Raw genomic sequence first — 18,882 nt, 5'->3', positions numbered from 1 at the left:
TTTGCAACAGTGTGCGGTTGAGCTAACATTACTGAGGTTCAAACACAGACATCATGTGTTTTTAACAGGGTGAGGTCTTTAACAGTACTGAGGTTCAACACAGACAAAAATGTGTTTTTGATAACAGGGTGAGGTCTAACTATTACTTGAGTTCAACCACAGACACATGTGTTAACAGTGGTGATGGTCTAACATTACTGAGGCTTCAACACAGACACATGTGTTTTTGAACAGGGTTGAGGTCTAACATTACTGAGTGTTCGAACCATGACACATTGTTTTGAACAGGTGGTGACGTTCTAAACTATTACTAGAGGTTCATACACAGGACACAATGTGTTTGTTTTGATACAGGTGACGTCTAACATTACTGTGAGGTTCAACACAGACACTAGGTGTTGTTTGAACAGGAGACTGAGAGGTCTCTAACAATTAGCTGAGGTTCAACACAGACACATTGTTGTTTTGGAACAGTGGTAAAGGTGAGTGGTCTTAACATTACCTCTCGACTGGTTCAACACATTAACACATGTGTTGCTACTTGAACAGGTGAGCCCACGGTCTAACGATTAACTGTATGCGTTCAACACTCTAGTATCACATGTGTAGTAATGTTAGACCTCACCCTGTTCAAAACACATGTGTCTGTGTTGAACCTCAGTAATGTTAGACCTCACCCTGTTCAAAACACATGTGTCTGTGAGCGCTCAGCCAGCGAGTCATGGCCTTATTGTGGCTTGTGAATGCTGATGAATTGCTAACTTTGATATTTGGAGAGAGGGAGAGAGGGAGAGAGAGACAGAGACAGAGAGAGAGACAGACAGAAAGAAAGAGAGAGAGAGAGAGAGAGAGAGAGAGAGAGAGAGGGGAATAAAGAGAGAGGGGGTAAAGGCATAAAAGCAAGTGTGCTGCCAGCCTGCTACGTGTCCCCTGTTCACGTCTCCTGTCTTGTAGTGTTGTTAGGCTCCTCTCTCTACGAGGTGTCTGCAGATGGGCACAAGCAATAAACCATCTGAGAGTCCACAGACAACAGAGCGTAGAAAAGGAACGAAGAGAGAGAGAGAATGGTGGCAGGCCTTTATCTTTCTTCTGACAGAGAGAGGTGCACTGAATGAATGGGTCACGGGCCTGGGACTAGAGAGAGCATGTCGTGACACATACCGCAGTGACAGTGGACTCTGGGTGAGTGGTGAGTTCTAAGCAGGAGATAGTTACAGAAGCACCAGTTGGTCCTTGAATGTTTTTTGTCTCTGTGAAGGCAATACATTTACTCAGCCAGAAGCAATATTGTGTGCACCTCAGGATACTTCTATTTTCCAGCACCAGTACACACTTTGGATGAGTTACTTCAGACTACTTTTGAGGTAGATTGGTAGATTTTCCAGACCTAGATTAAATCTACTCCTGGACTATAAAGCATCCTCAGTGGAGAATATCCACTGAAAGTGTTTTAGTCCAGGAATAGGCTTCATCTGTGTCTCAACCTGGCCTCAGGGCAACTCATGAGTTTCCGTATGTAAATCTGTTCCCTTCCATTTAGTACGATACATTACATTACATTTAGTACCTTACGTTACATTATGAATGGAATAGTGGTCATGCCATATCATACTAATTAGAGGACGTATAGTATCATACGTCTTACCCCAGTCATACAATAGCATACGAATTGGATGATGTAACTTATCATACGTCTTGGAGGACATTTGGATGCTCCTCAGTGGAGGAAGGGGACGACCATCCTCCTCAATGAATTTCATAGAAATGTAATAGTGAAACATTAAAATGTTTTTATTTTTAGATAAAACTATACAAAATATATTCACATCACCAAATAAAACACACTGTTTTGCAATGAAGGTATCCTCAGTATCCTCAGCAGCACTCTGTAGGGTAGCACCATGGTGTAGCCGGAGGACAACTAGCTTCTGTCCTCCTCTGGGTACATTGACTTCAATACAAAACCTAGGAGACTCATGGTTCTCACCCTCTTCCATAGACTTACACAGTAGACTTACACACGTCCTCCAACCTCTCAGAGCTCTTGCAGCATGAACTGACATTGTAACGTTCGTCGTTAGAATGAGACCAAGGTGCAGCGTGGTAGACGTACATTTTCCTTTCATTTTAAAATGTTCCACCAAAAAACAATAAACAACTCAACGAACGTAAAGCTAGTAGTGCAAACACATGCAACACAAAAAGACAAGATCCCACAACAGAAAGTGGGGAAAAAGGGCTGCCTAAGTATGATCCCCAATCAGAGACAACGATAGACAGCTGCCTCTGATTGGGAACCATACAAAGAAATAGACAAAACAAAGAAATAGACAACATAGAATGCCCACCCCAAATCACACCCTGACCTAACCAAATAGAGAAATAAAACGTCTCTCTAAGGTCAGGGCGTGACAGACATGTTGTCCACCCAATCAAAGGTTCAGAGAATTTATCTAGTACTGAAAGCATAAGCTACATCTTGCTAGCACTGCAGTTCATAAAATGTGATGAGTAGTTGACTCAAAGAGGAAGAAAGACAACAGTTTTGAACAAATTAATTTCTTCCAAAATTAAGGAGAAGCGAGAGAGAGAGCTAGCTATATTTCATAGTATAGATTTTCTTCACTTTCACTTTCTTAGCTAGCATCGAATGCAGCTAGCTAGTTTAGCTTACTCAAACACCGGGATCAAACAGAGAGGGATGCTATGTTAGCTAGCTGACTATGGCAATCCAACACTGGAACTCTTCCACCAGTTTAACCCTAGTCATATAAGTTAGAACAGTCATTGATGTTGATGGAGTGTAAATACATATATTGATTTGGTTTTATTCTTGWATAAACATTTAAGTTTATATATGATCTTTTGATATGTAGCTATGAATTGTTTTGTTATTTAGGGTGGATTGTTAGGAATTTTGTTAATAAATAGTTAAAACAAATTCTAGCTTTAGATAAAAATATAACAAATTGAACTCTGCATGCCTGGTGAAAAGAGATTTGTGTTGTGGGTTATAAAGTAAGCAGAAAGGGTCATTAAACTCTGGTTGAACTGACCCAACTTAGCCCTGAGATGTTTAGATAAGGCTGTGGGTCACTTTTTAGGTCTTTCATTATCTTGAGTTGTCTGCTAAAGTGGTAATCAATTATAGTGAGCCTTCAGGATAAATGATTATATGGTGTTTCATGTGAGTGTCCTGTGAGGTTAGAATGAACTTTTGAACCTGTTTTCTATTTGTCAGGACAATGAAACTCATTCTGTAATCTATGACGTCATATATTGTATATAAACCTGTGTTTATGATCAAATGGGAGCGTGCTCCGAGAATAAACACTATTATCTAATTTTAATATGACTGTATCCTGTCTATTTTATGTTAATAAGTATCTTACAAATTCTTATAAATAGACAGATTGAATTTAATTAATGAGTATATTGTAGGAATTATTTAATTCCATTAACAATTTCTTAACGGAAGCAAACCAAACGGGGATAAACATACCTGAATTTGTCCAATAGAAACTCTCGTTTGCAACTGTTGGACTAATGATTATGCCCTAGATGCAGGCAAGAGTGTGCAATCCGGTATTGAATGTGTCACTGTCTGTCACCTTGATTACAAAAAATTATCATGACCTGTGACCCACGTTGCAAACGTTCATTCATAGGCTAGGTTGTAGCAACCTCTTGATGGGTACTGGGAAAATTTGAGTATCATGTAGTAGCCTAAACCTATCGATGTTACATTGAGCTGGGCTAGTGGAATATGAATGACAGTTATCCAATATGCTGTAATAGAAATAAGGCCATGCTCAAGTGTAGGAAAGGATGAAACAGTGTCTGTGCCACCAGTAAGTACAGATAGTATGATAAATCCCCTCGCACAGTCCCTGCAGCCGGACAACTTTCTCATGGCTTATGGAAGGAAATGCTGTAGGAATGCTCAACCGGGGTCGTTCATTCGGCCGACAAACTTTCAACCGGTTCTCCCCATTAAGCAGCGAGTCGGAGTCAGAGTCCGAGCCTTCTCTGGTCTCTACTCCTCCCGTTACGGGGTCTGAGACGCCGAAGCCTCCCACCATTAGCTCTGACAAATTGAAAACCCTAGTCATCGGCGACTCCATTACCCGCAGTATTAGACTTAAAACGAATCACCCAGCGATCATACACTGTTTACCAGGGGGCAGGGCTACCGACGTTAAGGCTAATCTRAAGATGGTGCTGGCTAAAGCTAAAWCTGGCGAGTGTAGAGAGTATAGAGATATTGTTATCCACGTCGGCACCAACGATGTTAGGATGAAACAGTCAGAGGTCACCAAGTGCAACATAGCTTCAGCGTGTAAATCAGCTAGAAAGATGTGTCGGCATCGAGTAATTGTCTCTGCCAGTTAGGGGGAGTGAAGAGCTCTACAGCAGAGTCTCACAACTCAATCGCTGGTTGAAAACTTTTTTCTGCCCCTCCCAAAAGATAGAATTTGTAGATAATTGGCCCTCTTCTGGGACTCACCCACAAACAGGACCACGCCTGGCCTGTTGAGGAGTGACGTACTCCATCCTAGCTGGAGGGGTGCTCTCATCTTATCTACGAACATAGACAGGGCTCTAACTCCCCTAGCTCCACAATGAGATAGGGTGCAGGCAAGGCAGCAGGCTGTTAGCCAGCCTGCCAGCATAGTGGAGTCTGCCACTAGCACAGTCAGTGTAGTCAGCTCAGCTATCCCCATTGAGACCGTGTCTGTGCCTCGACCTAGGTTGGGCAAAACTAAACATGGCGGTGTCCGCCTTAGTAATCTCACTAGGATAAAGACCTCCTCCATTCCTGCCATTATTGAAAGAGATCGTGATACCTCACATCTCAACAAAGGGCTACTTAATGTTAGATCCCTCACTTCAAAGGCAGTTATAGTCAATGAACTAATCACTGATCATAATCTTGATGTGATTGGCCTGACTGAAACATGGCTTAAGCCTGATGAATTTTCTGTGTTAAATGAGGCCTCACCTCCTGGTTACACTAGTGACCATATCCTCCGCGCATCCCGCAAAGGTGGAGGTGTTGCTAACATTTACGATAGCAAATTTCAATTTACAAAAAAAGGACGTTTCGTCTTTTGAGCTTCTAGTCATGAAATCTATGCAGCCTACTCAATCACTTTTTATAGCCATATACAGCGTTCCTCACTGAGTTCCCTGAATTCCTATCGGATCTTGTAGTCATGGYAGAAAATATTWAAAAAATTGGTGACTTTAATATTCACATGGAAAAGTCCACAGACACACTCCAAAAGCCTTTCGGAGCCATCATCGACTCAGTGGGTTTTGTCCAACATGTCTCCGGACCTATTCACTGCCACAGTCATACTCTGGACCAAGTTTTGTCCCGTGGAATAAATGTTGTGGATCTTAATGTTTTTCCTCGTAATCCTGGACTATCGAACCACCATTTTATTACGTTTGCAATCGCGACAAATAATCTGCTCAGACACCAACCAAGGATCATCAAAAGTCGTGCTATAAATTCTCGGACAACCCAAAGATTCCTAGATGCCCTTCCAGACTCCCTCCGCCTAGAGTACAAAAATCAGTTAACCACCTAACTGAGGACCTCAATTTAACCTTGCACAATACCCTAGATGCAATACCCTAGACCCTAAAAACAAAAAAACATTTGTCATAAGAAGCTAGCTCTATACAGAAAATGCCCAAGCTCTGAAGCAAGTTTCCATAAAATTGGAACGGAAATGGCGCTACACCAAACTGGAAGTCTTCCGACTAGCTTGGAAAGACAGTAAAGTGCAGTATCGAAGAGCCCTCACTGTTGCTTGATCATCCTATTTTTCCAACTTAACTTCTCYAGGATATGGGGCCGCATCACGTTTGGATGAAAAGCATGCCCAGAGTAAACTGCCTCCTAATCAGTCTCACATGCTAATATATGCATATTATTGGTATTGGATAGAAAACACTCTGAAGTTTCTAAAACTGTTTGAATCATGTCTGTGACTATAACAGAACTTATTTGGCAGGCAAAACCCCGAGGACAAACCATTCAGATTTCTTTTTTTTTGAGGTCACTCTCTTTTCAATAGTTTTTCATTGGGAATCCAGATTTCGAAGGGACCTTCCTGCAGTTCCTATCGCTTCCACTGGATGTCAACAGTCTTTAAAAATTGTTTGAGGTTTTTCCTTTGAGAAATGAAGAAGTAGCCATGTTCAGAATGAGGCTCCAGTGAAGTGTACTGTTTGTTAGAGGCACGTGACCAGAAAGCATGCTACACATTGTTTTCCACCGGTATTGAACACAGATCATCCCGTCTTCAATCATATCAATTATTTACGTTAAAAAATACCTAAAGTTGTATTACAAAAGTAGTTTGAAATGTTTGGACAAAGCGTACAGGTAACTTTTGAGATATTTTGTAGTCACATTGTGCAAGTTGGAACCGGTGTTTTTCTGGATCAAACGCGCCAAATAAATTGACATTTTGGATATATATCGACGGAATTAATCGAACAAAAGGACCATTTGTGATGTTTATGGGACAAATTGGAGTGCCAACAGAAGAAGCTCGTCAAAGGTAAGGCATGAATTATATCTTTATTTCTGCGTTTTGTGTCGCGCCGGGAGTGTTGAAATATGATGGTCTGTGATTGTTTTTTAGTACTATATCTCTTGACACATTGATGAAAATAATCATGGCCTCTAAACCTTCAAGCTGCATACTGGACCCTATTCCAACTAAACTAGTGAAAGAGCTGCTTTCTGTGCTTGGCACTCCTATGTTGAACATAATAAACGGCTCTTTATCCACCGGATGTGTACCAAACTCACTAAAAGTGGCAGTAATAAAGCCTCTCTTCAAAAAGCCAAACCTTGACCCAGAAAATATAAAAAACTATCGGCCTATATCGAATCTCCCATTCCTCTCAAAAAATTTAGAAAAAGCTGTTGCGCAGCAACTCGCTGCCTTCCTGAAGACAAACAATGTATACGAAACGCTTCAGTCTGGTTTTAGACCCCATCATAGCACTGAGACTGCACTTGTGAAGGTGGTAAATTACCTTTTAATGGAGTCAGACCGAGGCTCTGCATCCGTCCTCGTGCTCCTAGACCTTAATGCTGCTTTTGATACCATCGATCACCACATTCTTTTGGAGAGATTGGAAACTCAAATTGGTCTACACGGACAAGTTCTGGCCTGGTTTAGATCTTATCTGTCAAAAAAGATATCAGTTTCTCTCTGTGGATGGTTTGTCCTCTGACAAAGTAACTGTAAATGTTGGTGTTCCTCAAGGCTTCGTTTTAGGACCACGATTGTTTTTACTATATATTTTACCTCTTGGGGATGTCATTYGGAAACATAATGTTAACTTTCACTGCTATGCGGATGACACACAGCTGTACATTTCGATGAAACATGGTTAAGCCCCAAAATTGCCCTCCCTGGAAGCCTGTGTTTCAGACATAAGGAAGTGGATGGTGGCAAGTGTTCTACTTTTAAATTCGAACAAAACAGAGATGCTTGTTCTAGGTCCCAAGAAACAAAGAGATCTTCTGTTGAATCTGACAATTAATCTTAATGGATGTACAGTCGTCTCAAATAAAACTGTGAAAGACCCCGCCGTTACTCTGGACCCTGATCTCTCTTTTGACGAACATATCAAGACTGTTTCAAGGACAGCTTTTTTCCATCTACGTAACATTGCAAAAATCAGAAACTTTCTGTCCAAAAAATATGCAGGAAAATTAATCCATGCTTTTGTCACTTCTAGGTTACTACCACAATGGTCTACTTTCCGGCTACCCGGATAAACCACTAAATAAACTTCAGTTAGTGCTAAACACGGCTGCTAGAATCTTGACTAGTACCCCAAAAATGTAACACATTACTCCAGTGCTAGCCTCTCTACACTGGCTTCCCGTTAAAGCAAGAGCTGATTTCAAAGTTTTACCGCTAACCTACAAAGCATTACATGGGCTTCCTCCTACCTATCTTTCCGATTTGGTCTTGCCGTACATACCTACACGTTTGCTATGGTCACAAGACGCAGGCCTCCTTACTGTCCCTAGAATTCCTAAGCAAACAGCTGGAGGCAGGGCTTTCTCCTATAGAGCTCAATTTTTATGGAATGGTCTGCCTATCCATGTGAGAGACGCAGACTCGGTCTCAACCTTTAAGTCTTTATTGAAGACTCATCTCTTCAGTAGGTCCTATGATTGCGTGTAGTCTGGCCCAGGAGTGTGAAGGTGAACAGAAAGGCACTGGAGCAACGAACCGCCCTYACTGTCTCTGCCTGGCCGGTTCCCCTCTCTCCACTGGGATTCTCTGCCTCTAACCCTATTACAGGGGCTGAGTCCCTAGCTTACTGGTGCTCTTCCATGCCATCCCTAGGAGGGGTGCGTCACTTGAGTGGGTTGAGTCACTGACGTGGTCTTCCTCCCTGGGTTTTGCCGTGGCGGAGATCTTTGTGGGCTATACTCGGCCTTGTCTCAGGATGGTAAGTTGGTGGTTGAAGATATCCCTCTAGTGGTGTGGGGGCTGTGCTTTGGCAAAATGGGTGGGGTTATATCCTGCCTGTTTGGCCCTGTCCGGGGGAATCGTCGCATGGGGCCACAGTGTCTCCCGACTCCTCCTGTCTCAGCCTCCAGTATTTATGCTGCAGTAGTTTATGTGTCGGGGGCTAAAATCAGTCTGTTATATCTGGAGTATTTCTCCTGTCTTATCCGGTTTCCTTTGTGAATTTAAGTATGCTCTCTCTAAATCTTTCTCTTGTTCTCTCTTTCTCTCTTTCTTTCTTTCTTTCTCTCTCTTGGAGGACCTGAGCCCAAGGACCATGCCTCAAGACTACCTGGCCTGATGACTCCTTGCTGTCCCCAGTCCACCTGGCCGTGCTGCTGCTCCAGTTTCAAGTGTTTTGCCTGCGGCTATGGAACCCTGACCTGTTCACCGGACGTGCTACCTGTCCCAGACCTGCTGTTTTCAACTCACTAGAGACAGCAGGAGCGGTAGAGATACTCTAAATGATCGGCTATGAAAAGCCAACTGACATTTACTCCTGAGGTGCTGACCTGTTGCACCCTCAACAACCACTGTGATTATTATTATTTGACCCTGCTGGTCATCTATGAACATTTGAACATCTTGGCAATGTTCTGTTATCATCTCCACCAGGCGCAGCCAGAAGAGGACTGGACACCCCTCATAGCCTGGTTCCTCTATAGGTTTCTTCCTAGGTTCTGGCCTTTCTAGGGAGTTTTTCCTAGCCACCGTGGTTCTACACCGGTATTGCTTGCTGTTTGTGGTTTTAGGCTGGGTTTCTGTACAGCACTTTGTGACATCAGCTGATGTAAGAAGGGCTTTATAAATACATTTGATTGATTGATTCATAAAATAAATAATCCTCTCTCATCTTAAACTGAGACCAGGTTGTTTGTTGCATCTTAAAGACAAAGGAGAATTATGGCAAGAATTTACGTTGGTGATTAACTAATGACAAAGGTTAGGATAATTTACGTAAAGGTTAGGAGAATGAAAACGACAAAGGTTAGGATAATTTACCTGACATGTTAGGTCAATTAAAGGTTAGAATAAGGGACAGGGGAAGGGTTAGCTAAAATGCTACAGTTGTCCCCGACGCGACTCGAATACCCAACCTTTGGATTGTTAGACTTCGCTGTATACATCAACGACAAAGGTTAGGATAATTTATGTAAAATGTTAGGTTAATTTAAGGTTAGAATAAGGGTTAGGGGAAGGGTTAGCTAAAATTCTACAGCTGTTCCCAACGTGAATCGAACACACAACCTTTGTATTGCTAGACGTTCGCTGTATACACCCATTCTCCCCGACCAACCAACCAAACAACCTCCCTCCGCCTGTTTTGCATGTTATTTTGGCATCAATACGTGTCACATATCAGTTTGCAAACCAAAAAAATATATATATATATAATAATTGAGTTTATAAAGCCGCAAACAAACATGGTCTCTTTTTTGCTTTCTTAAGTAAGGCAGCTCCAAAATGCAGGTGTTTTAGCCTAGCTCAGTACTTTCTGTGGTGGTGGAGCGTAGGGGTTAGTAATGTTCTCTAGTTGCGCCGTGATTGGGTAATGTTCTCTAGTTGCGCCGTGATTGGCTCAATGTTCTGTCACTCATGGGGAAACCACATCATCGCCAAATTTAAGGGTAGCGCTAGAAAATTCAAGCCCCAATGGGTGATGCCATAGAGTTACATTAGAAGTGCCAATCCAAGAAAGCTCGAGGTCAATGGTCACAGATAAAATGACGTCAAATCACGTTATATCTACAGTAGCTTTGATTGGAGTGACTTTGTCAACATCATACTTTCTAAATCTTACCTAGCAAGCTAGCAGTCATCATCATGAATCAAGCCAAAAATCTACTGGCAAATGCTTTTAATCCTTGTCATATGAAGATAAATAATTAAGAGAAATTATAGATAAAACGTATCGGTGCTCATTGGCAATTGGACATAAACATTACACAACAAGTTGGAAATTACAACTTCAACAATGAGTGGTTTGGAAGGAATTAGAGGCTAACTGCAAGCATTGCAAAGCAATCACTAGCCTGCTATTCAGTGAAGTGGCTGTGTGGTCCCAAGTTTGGGTTTAAGGGTCTCTTTTCCAAACTTAAAATGATAAAGATTCAACATTGGCCGTGCTGTCAATTCAGCATGATTTCTGCCACGCTCTGAACAACTGTTAACTCGGACCTGGGAAACCTGACTTCAGTGAGTTCAAGACAACTGGGAACTCAGGGAAAAAACGAGCTCCGACTGGGAAAATACGTTTTGAACGGTCATCCAACTCGGAATTGTAAGTCGGGAACTCTGGCCTCTTTCTAGAGCTACGACCTGAAGATCACTGACGTCATCATGATTTGACCTTGTTTTTTTCAGAGTTCCCAGTTGTCTTGAAAGCGCCATAAATGCCATACTTTGATGACAAAGTTTCATGACAAAATTTGCCCACAAAGGACCGCCTCACCACCTTCCTGTTCAAGTGAGCACAGCACAACAAGGTGAGTCCAAAAATGGGAGATATGTATAACCCATGTAGCCCATGTTCTTCACTCTAATAATTTGGTCTATTTTCCCCTCTTAATTTTGCAGACTGTTCTGATTTGGTGGTGCACATGTTGCCTTTAACCTGTTTTAGAGAAATGTAATCATTGAATATTGTAAGAGCTATTGTAAGAGCTTTCATTGTCTGCTTATATGCTCCCTTTAATTATCCTATGGTTCTGACTTGGCGTACAGGGAGAACACTGTAAGAATGGACCATGTTCTGAATTCCTTCACCGTACATTTCAAAAGTGCTGAACAAATAGTTATATTGACTACTTCCGTCCTAGCTCACTCATTAATGTCTTAAACGACATTTACCACCTTTACTCCACACACAGAGACGCATACAAAGCTCTCCCTCGCCCTCTATTTGGCAGTTCTGACCATAATTATATCCTCCTGATTCCTGTTTACAAGCAAAAATTCAAGCAGGAAGCACCAGTGACCGGTGAAATACAAAAGTGGTCAGATGAAGCAGATGTTAAGCTACAGGACTGTTTTGRCTTGCACAGACTGGGATATGTTCCAGGATTCCTCTGATGGCATTGAGGAGTACAGTCATTGGCTTCATCAATAAGTGCATTGATGACGTCATCCCCACAGTGACCGTACGTGCATACCAAAACCAGAAGCCATGGATTACAGGCAACATCCGCACTGAGCTAAAGGCTGGAGCTTCCTCTTTCAAGGAGCGGGATTTTAACCCGGAAGCTTATAAGAAATCCCGCTATGCCCTCTGATGAACAATCAGACAGGAAAAGCATCAATACAGGACTAAGATCGAATCGTACTACACCGGCTTTGACGCTTGTTGGATGTGGCAGGGCTTGCAAACCATTACAGACTACAAAGGGAAGCACAGCCGAGAGCTGCCCGGTGACGCGAGCCTACCAGATGAGCTAAACTACTTCTATGCTCGCTTCGAGGCAAATAACACTGGAACATGCATGAGAGCACCAGCTGTTCCGGAAGACTGTTTGATCACGCTCTCCGCAGCCGATGTGGGTAAGACCTTTAAACAGGTCAATATTCACAAGGCCGCAAGGCCAGACGGATTACTAGGACATGTACTGCGAGCATGCGCTGACCAACTGGCAAGTGTCTTCACTGACATTTTCAACCTCTTCCTGTCCGAGTCTGTAATACCAACATGGTGCCTGTTACCAAGAACACTAAGGTAACCTGCCTAAATGACTACGGACCCGTAGCAATCATGTCTGTAGCCATGAAGTGCTTTGAAAGGCTGGTCATGGCTCACATCAACACCATTATCCCAGAAACGCTAGACCCACTCCAATTTGCATACCGCCCCAACAGATCCACAGATGATGCAATCTCTATTGCACTCCACACTGCCCTTTCCCACCTGGACAAAAGGAACTCCTATGTGAGAATGCTATTCACTGACTACAGCTCAGCATTCAACACCATAGTACCCTCAAAGCTCATCAATAAGCTAAAGACCCTGGGACTAAACACCTCCCTCTGCAACTGGATCCTGGACTTCCTAATGGGCCGCCCCCAGATGGTAAAGGTAGGTAACAACACATCCGCCACGCTGATCCTCAACACAGGGGCCCCTCAAGGGTGCGTGCTCAGTCCCCTTCTGTACTCCCTGTTCACTAATGACTGCACGGCCAGGGATGACTTCAACACCATCATCAAGTTTTGCCGATGACACAACAGTGGTAGGCCTGATCACCGACAATGACGAGACAGCCTATAGGGAGGAGGTCAGAGACCTGGTTGTGTGGTGCCAGGACAACAACCTCTCCCTCGACGTGATCAAGACAAAGGAGATGATTGTGGACTACAGGAAAAAGAGGACCGAGCACGCCCCCATTCTCATCGAATGGAGCAGGTTGAGAGCTTCAAGTTCCTTGGTGTCCACATCACCAACAAACTAACATGGTCCAAGCACACCAAGACAGTCGTGAAGAGGGCACGACAAAACCTATTCCCCCTCAGGAGACTGAAAAGATTTGGCATGGGTCCTCAGATCCTCAAAAGGTTCTACAGCTGAACCATCGAGAGCATCCTGACTGGTTGCATCACTGTCTGGTATGGCAACTGCTCGGCCTCTGACTGCAAGTCACTACAGAGGGTAGTGCGAACGGCCCAGTACATCACTGGGGCCAAGCTTCCTGCCATCCAGGACCTCTATACGAGGCGGTGTCAGAGGAAGGCCCTAAAAATTGTCAAAGACTCCAGCCACCCTAGTCATAGACTGTTCTCTCTGCTTGCTGTGCGCTACTGTTCGGCAAGCAGTACTGTTCCCTCTGCTACCACAGGGCAAGTGGACAAGGCTCCACTGATAGCCAGGTGTAGCATTGGTAAGGTTTTGGGACTGCTGTTGGGACAGCTTTATGTTGGTCCTAACAGTTTGTGGGTACCGTTTGTCACCGTTATAGTGTGATTCATGTATTGTTTAGTGTTGTGTTGTGTAGTGGTTTTGCTGGCATGCACCGCCCAATATAGTTTTTCTGCCCCACCAATATTTATATGCTAAAATCGCCACTGCTCCTACGTAACCTTCTGTCTTCAGTAACCAGAGGAAATGTAACACATCATACTTTCGGAGGTGCAAACATCAACGTAAAATACCAAACGTATGTCCAGTGAGTCCAGTCTGGTGTACGGGAACAGGCCACTAGACTACTGAATGGATCTAAAACCTAGAGCAGGGTTGTCAAACATACAGCACGCGGGAAAAACAAAACTCAGTATACTTTTAAATTACTAAAACCAAATCGAAACTGTGTAGAAATTATAGTGGACTTGTATTTCACCAGGTAGGCTAGTTGAGAACAAGTTCTCATTTGCAACTGCGACCTGGCCAAGATAAAGCATAGCAATTCGACACATACAACAACACAGAGTTACACATGGAATAAACAAAACATACAGTCAATAATACAGTAGAACAAAGAAAACAAAAAGTCTATATACAGTGAGTGCAAATGAGGTAAGATAAGGGAGTTAAGGCAATAAATAGGCCATGGTGACGAAGTAATTACAATACTTACTTAAATTCATAGAGTCTCTTGACTGTGTCCAGCTCACAATAATCACAGAAATGAAAGCTAGACAGTCAGGGAGCGAAAATTTAAAAAACTATTGATATGGGACTGTGTTTAGCAAATTTTGACCGCGAGGAAATGTAACCAATTTTCAGTGCAGCCCTCCGGACCTCGTTGAAGACAGAATGAGGCCCTCTGGGGAAAATTTGTTTGACACTCCTGCTCTAGAGTGTGTATTAATGCCACGTTCAAAACAACTGGGAAAGGGGAACTCGGAAATCCTCGATATCCAACTTTAGTGCGTTCAAAACAACTGAGAACTCCGACTGGGAAAAATCGATTTGAGCGGTATTCCAACTCTGAAGTCCAACTCTGGAAATTGGGCCTCTTTCGCGAGCGCCACTTTCTGACCTGAAGATCACTGACATCATGATTTGACCTCATATTTTTCAGAGTTCCCAGTTGTTTTGAACGTGGCATTAGCAGCACTTACCACCATCTTGTTAAGGGAGACCCAGCAGTCCTGGGGGAAATCCTGCAGCATGGGAACCAGGAACTGCAAACAGCCATCCCAGTGACACAGCAGCAACATCATACCAATCAGGTTGAAGATACGCATCACTGCACTGGCCAGGTCATAGGTCATATGGAAGATCTGTCACGAGAGGGACAGACAGAGAGGACAGTCAGTGAGTGGTGTGTAACACCTCATTCATTCACCATTTCACATGGATTTAGCTTACGTTAACTTCTTATGGCTGGGTGGCAGTATTGAGTAGCTTGGATGAAAAGGTGCCCAGAGTAAACTGCCTGCTACTCAGGCTCAGAGGCTAAGATATGCATATTATTAGTAGATTTGGATAGAAAACACTCTGAAGTTTCTAAAACTGTTTGAATGATGTCTGTGAGTATAACAGAACTCATATGGCAGGCAAAAACCTGAGAAAAAAATCCAACCAGGAAGTGAGAAGTTTGTAGGTTTGCCTATCCAATATACAGTGGGATATTGGTCATATTGCACTTCCTACGGCTTCCAATGGATGGCAACAGTCTTTAGAACCTTGTTTCAGGCTTCTACTGTGAAGAATGAGGGAAGGAGAGCTCTTTGAGTCAGGTGTCTGGCATGAGCTGAACATGCGCGCTCACGTGAGAGCGACCTGCTTTCCATTGCATTTCTGAAGACAAAGGAATTCTCCGGTTGAAACATTATTGAAGAGTTATGTTAAAAACATCCTAAAGATTGATTCTATACATCGTTTGACATGTTTCTACATGTTTTTGACATGTTTCATTTCTACTGTAATGGAATTCTTTGACTTTTCATCTGACCTGAGCGTCATGAATTTGGATTACTGGACTGAACGTGCGAACAAAATGGAGGTATTTGGACATAAGTGATGGACTATATCGAACAAAAACAAATCATTTATTGTGGAACTGGGATTCCTGGGAGTGTATTCTGATGAAGATCATCAAAGGTAAGTGAATATTTATAATGCTATTTCTGACTTCTGTTGACTCCACAACATGGCGGGTACCTGTATGGCTTGTTTTTTGTGTCTGAGCGCCGACTCAGATTATAGCATGGTGTGCTTTTTCCGTAAAGTTTTTTTAAAAATCTGAACAGCAGTGCATTAAAGAGAAGTTTATCTAAAGTTCCATGTGTAATACTTGTATATTTTATCAATGTTAATTATCGAGTATTTCCTGTAAATTGATGTGGCTCTTGCAAATCACCGGATGTTTTGGAGGCAAACATTACTGAACATAACGCGCCAATTGTAAACTCATATTTTTGGATATAAATATGAACTTTATCGAACAGAACATACATGTATTGTGTAACATTGGAAGTCCTATGAGTGTCATCTGATGAAGATCATCCAAAGATTAGTGATTAATTTTATCTCTATTTTCGCTTTTGTTTTGACTCCTCTCTTTGGCTGGAAAAAAATGGCTTGGTTTTTTCTATGACTAGGTGCTGACCTAAACATAATTGTTTGGTGTGCTTTCGTCGTAAAGTAGTTTTGAAATCGTACACTGTTGGTGGGATTAACAACAAGTTTATCTTTAAAATGGTGTAAATACTTGTATGTCTGAGGAATTTTAATTATGAGAATTTCTGTTGTTTTGAATTGGCGCCCTGCACTTTCACTGGCTGTTGTCATATCGATCCCATTAACGGATCTCAGCCGTAAGAAGTTTTAACAAAGACAATGAAACATGATAAAAAAAAATAAAAAGATGGAGCCAGATTACATTATTTGCATTATCTGGTTACAACAGGATATGGACAGGATTTGGATTCATGATTGGATTAGTTATTGTAATTCAGTAAGTAAGTTTACCGATACCGATTATGCACAGTTGCTTTTCTGAACACACAGCTGTTGTACTTTCATTTGTTACCTTGAGAAATGAAGCACACCAAATAACTTCTGTGATGATGACACTAATTTCCTGCACTCATCAGGCACTAATAGCTCTGTTGAGATGAACATGATCAAGAGAAAGTGTGGAATGTCAAAAATCTCAATCAATCAGACATAAGACAGCTATCCTCCCTCATTCTCCCTTCCTTCCCTTCCTCCACCCACCCATCCCTCCTCCTCTCCCTCCCTCCCTCCTTCCTTCCCTCTCCAAGACCAAGCCTTGTCCTATTATGGTGAGTGTTCGTTTAGAACACAGAACACCCAGCCCTGAGTGATGCACTGTTGTTGTGGTCACAGCCTTGTAAACACTTCTCAGTGTTTGGCCCTTTGGCTGTGGTCAAAGGGCCTGTCTCCCTATCGTGCAAGTGTGCATGCATGTGTGTGTTCCAGAAAAGCCCTGCAGGAGAACCAATTAAGCCCCCCAAAAACATAAGACCAAAAGGCTACCACACCTGAGACAGGGGAAGTTGCCCTATATAGGAACTAGGCCATTAACACCCCTCTATGAAGACAGGGGAGAGAATAGATTCTCCTGACTGTTGTTTACAATGTAGAGCTCCAACAGAGTGTGAGCCAGGTGATTCAGTCATCTCACAAGACCTCACTCACGCTAACCCGTGGGTTTAAAGCTTAACTGAATGCAAAATTAGAACCTGCTCTGCTACACAACAGAAGGCTGGAATGTATCCTTTTGCTGTTTCTCCAAGTGACTGTATTGGAATATCTGTAGTGAAAAAGGCCAAGCAAGCATCCTTTTGTATCACCTCTTTCCAGCTTTGTCTCAAAAGCCCTACAATTAAAAACAAACTCCCTGTATTACCGAGGCCCCTGTGTTTCCTGTGTTTGGGTTGTACTGTATGTGGGTGTTTTTCATGGTGCCTGCACAGCTGTTTCTGTTTGTGTTTAATTTACCCGCAGTGCACACAGATATCTAAATAAATGCAGTGGCTTGTCACTGTTAAAATGTAGTGTTTTGTAACACTAAAACACTAAAACTASTGGTAACTGAGCTGCCAATACCTTAAAGGAGACAGCACCTTAACTTTGCTGGAGTATTGAAACACATGGTTGTGAGGGTATTGTTACAGATTTAAGGTGTACTGAAACATTCATCCTGAGGTGTTCTGAAACATGACATGGTACCACACACCACATAATCAGGAGATGTGCAACACCTTGCCAGAGGCTGGGAAAAGTTTAAAAACACTATTATGGTGTTTCAAGTCCTGTGTACTGCAGAATTAGATCCCTTCTCTTTTGGTGTTGTTCCCTCCTGTTATTGTATATTCCCTGCTCTTACATGGTGCGTTTACAAACTCCTCATTGGTAATTCCAAAATGTCAAAGTACTATGCTCAAACAAGGGACACAAAAATATATCGTTAAAAATAAAAATTCCAGGATAATAATTGAGTACTAAATACTTTTTTCAAGTCATGATTGAAGCTTCAAATGCTTGATCATTTATTTGCTAATTATCAAATGACCACAAAACATTAACAGGTATTTTACCTTTTTATATTGATAAAGTAGGACAGTTCAAAGATTTGTAAGGTATTCATCACATTATTCTTCAAAATCAACAGAAATGTGGCATTAAATCAAATCAAATGTTATTGGTCACTTACACATATTTAGCAGATGTTATTGCGGGTGTAGTGAGATGCTTGTGTTCCTAGCTCCAACAGTGCAGTAATATCTAACAATTCACAACAATGCACACAAATCTAAAAGTAAAATAATGGAATTAAGAAATACACTGCTCAAACAAATAAAGGGAACACTAAAATAACATATCCTAGATCTGAATGAATGAAATATTCTTATTAAATACTTTTTTCTTTACATAGTTGAATGTGCTGACAACAAAATCACACAAAAATTATCAATGGAAATCAAATGTATCAACCCATGGAGGTCACACTCAAAATTAAAGTGGAAAACCACACTACAGGCTGATCCAACTTTGATGTAATGTCCTTAAAACAAGTCAAAATGAGGCTCAGTAGTGTGTGTGGCCTCCACGTGCCTGTATGACCTCCCTACAACGCCTGTGTCACGTTCCTGACCTATTTCTGTTAGTTTGTTGTATGTGTTAGTTGGTCAGGACGTGAGTTTGGGTGGGCATTCTATGTTTTCTGTTTCTATGTTGTTTAAGGGTTGCCTGGTATGGCTCTTAATTAGAGAGGTTGTTTTTGCGTTTTCCTCTAATTGAGTCATATTTAGGTAGGTTGTTTCAAGTGTGTCGTTGTGGTGGTTGTCTCCTGTGTCAGTGTTGGTCGCACCATACGGACTGTCTCGGTTTTTGTAGTCTGTTCCTGTTCGTGAGTTCTTTCGTGTT

At 42.2% G+C, this 18,882-nt stretch overlaps 1 pseudogene; it reads right to left on the bottom strand.

Moving 5' to 3' along the window:
• The window catches only part of LOC111952709 (potassium/sodium hyperpolarization-activated cyclic nucleotide-gated channel 2-like), a 148,139-nt pseudogene that overhangs the window by 76,446 nt on the left and 52,811 nt on the right, over positions 1 to 18,882 (bottom strand).

Source organism: Salvelinus sp. IW2-2015, linkage group LG26 (genome assembly GCF_002910315.2).
Source record: "Salvelinus sp. IW2-2015 linkage group LG26, ASM291031v2, whole genome shotgun sequence".
NCBI lineage: Eukaryota > Metazoa > Chordata > Actinopteri > Salmoniformes > Salmonidae > Salvelinus > Salvelinus sp. IW2-2015.
This window is presented reverse-complemented; position numbering and strand designations above follow the sequence as displayed.